Consider the following 2,476-nt stretch of genomic DNA (forward strand, 5'->3'; position numbering starts at 1 on the left):
TCCAGACACAAAATTTGGCCCAACGAGGCAACCCAAATGAACATGCGTGTCCGCCTGCTATCCGTTTACAGTCTTCCGCGAACCAAATTTAACGCAAATATGGGCACTAATGGGTACAAAGAGGACGCTCTCGTGGACCGCTCTTGTCCGCTTGTGTCCGCCCCTGGTCCCACCTATCAGTCACTGCACATGAGCTGGCGTCTACCTCCACAACCACCGCAAGGTGGAGCAAGGCCAGCACCGCGCTCGCCGACGCAGCCCGCCACCGTGTTCACCGGCGCAGGCCGCTCCCATCCCCACCCTGTCCTCCTTCCCCGCACGGGCTAGCTAGCTGGTTAGTACTCATGCCATTGCTAGCTAGCTAGCTAGCACGCAGCGGCTCGCTGCGTCCGTCTCAGATGCCAGATGCAGACGTGGGCGCAAGGGCGCGCGAGCACCCGTCATGGCCTCGGATGCGTACGCGCGTGCTCGGGAGGCTGGTGACCGCCACGCCTTGCCATGCTTGCCTGCTCCTGCAACCGCCACGCCTTGCCATGCTTGCCTGCTCCTGCAACCGCCTCTGCAAGCTGCGCCCGCTGCCCTGCCAAGCCGCCGCGAGCCCCGAGCCCCCGAGCGTTGCACGACCCTGCCGGCGCCGCGCACGCCTCCCCGTGGCCCCGCCTCTCCGGCTGCGAGCCTGCGCCGCGTCGCCCACACCGCGCACGCCTCGCCGCTGTAGCTCGCGTCCGGGCGCTCCCTCGTGGGGCTCCTCCTGGGGCTCGAGGCCCGGCCGGCGGCACTGGCGCTGGAGCTCGCGTCCGGGCGCTACCTCGCGGATCTGATGCAGGAACAGCGGCGCGAGGGGGAGATGAGGGGTGACGCGATGGGGGAGAGGAGGAGTAGCACGAGGAGGCGAGGAGGGGCGGCGTGAGGAGGTGCCGGCTGGCGGCGGCGGCGCGGGGCCGGGGCCCTGCCCGTCGTGCGTGGGGCCTGCTCGTTTGGTGTTGTTGTTGTGCTTGTCCGCTTCAAGTGTTCTTGCGTTGGGTGCATCCATCATCCGGGCGTGTCCACTAGATGTACATGTGACCCAAATGAATAAAAAACGAACAAAATTCATGTCCGTTTGGGTCACTGGGTTGGAGTTGCTCTTAAAGCACGGCTTGACCAATGGATGTGGCCTGCATCTTGCGTGCTACGCTTTGCACAAGAGATATGTGATTTGGGGTGGTGGAATCCCCATCATCATGGACACACACAGAGTAGCTGTCTTGCCAAGTTGCGGGTGATCAGGCGGCGAGGGTGGTGCGAGCATGATGATGAGAGCGGGATGGGATTGGATGGTCTATCGATTCGACTATTCTTCACAGCCCTCGAAGAGTCAAGAGGAGGCATCCGTGTGCATGTACATGAGTACATCGACTGCTAGTACGTGCACTGCATACGTACATGCACTGTGTAAGCAGACGCGACTGTAGGTGAGGAGGTAGGTCTCTGTGCGTCCCTCTACAAGTCTATTTCTGCCACGACGTGTGACGCGATGTGGTGTGAGATGCCTCTCCCTCTCTCTCTTGCCTTGATCAAGGTGCAGAGCAGCAAAGTGTGCAAAGATCCTATTTTTTCTATAAAAAAATACCGACATATGAACGACAACAGGCAGTTCGTCTCGTCTCCACGGGAGAAGAAAAAGAAAAGCTGTAGGTTTTTTTCTTTTTTTTGAGGGGTAGAAAAGCTGTAGGTAAAAACGCGACTGAAGCTCAGTCTCTCTGGTCTCAGTCCCAGGCCCGTGTTGGACTGCTGAGGCCGCGCGAGAGGAGTCCAGCTGCCAGGGGAGGGGAGGCTGTAGGAGCGCTCTTTTTAGTCCCACATCGCTTGTGGTAGGAGAATGGATGGCCAGCGAGAGTATAAGAGAGCAGCCAGGGCAGACCGTGAAAGGCACGCAGCTGCGTGGTGAGCACAAAGCGAACTATTCTTTCGCCTTTTACTAAAGAATACCGTGTGCACGCCACATTAGGCAGCATACCCTAATTTTTAAGTGGTCTTTCCTCTTTTGAGGAGGGTCCCACAAATCAAATTCAGAAAATTTTGAATCTCATTTGATTGATTAAATTATTGATTTGTTCTTTGAAGCTTTTGTCACACAATTTATGTTTGTTGAGAGTCCTGACCCTTCATTTTCATTGTGTTGCTCACTTTACTTGCAACAATGTGGACTCTTGATGATTGAGTTTGTTTTTTTCTAATGTTTGGTTGTATCATATTTTGCTTTTGCTAATTTGTAATATTATGGAACGACGATAGCGGGTCGTCGGGTTTACTTGTTTCTTATGTGTGCTGTGCTTTCACATGATTTCTTTTCTTCCGATTTAGCTTTTCTTAGAGGATTCTTTTGATTTGGTTGAGATACTGATTGGTGTCTCCTTGGCCAAACATATAACGTCTCAAGAATTTAGGTAAGCACATAGAGGAATGACTCTGCAATGATGCGGGCAATCCAACA

The 2,476-nt window shown here is 55.0% G+C and overlaps 1 non-coding gene across 1 annotated transcript; it reads left to right on the forward strand.

Moving 5' to 3' along the window:
• Positions 1 to 1,917: 1,917 nt before the first annotated feature.
• LOC119351489 lies at positions 1,918 to 2,038 on the forward strand. The gene has a single exon (XR_005169978.1). It is a non-coding gene; the product is annotated as a U5 spliceosomal RNA (small nuclear RNA).
• Positions 2,039 to 2,476: the final 438 nt, after the last annotated feature.

The sequence above is a fragment of the Triticum dicoccoides genome, chromosome 1B (genome assembly GCF_002162155.2).
Source record: "Triticum dicoccoides isolate Atlit2015 ecotype Zavitan chromosome 1B, WEW_v2.0, whole genome shotgun sequence".
Taxonomy (NCBI): domain Eukaryota; kingdom Viridiplantae; phylum Streptophyta; class Magnoliopsida; order Poales; family Poaceae; genus Triticum; species Triticum dicoccoides.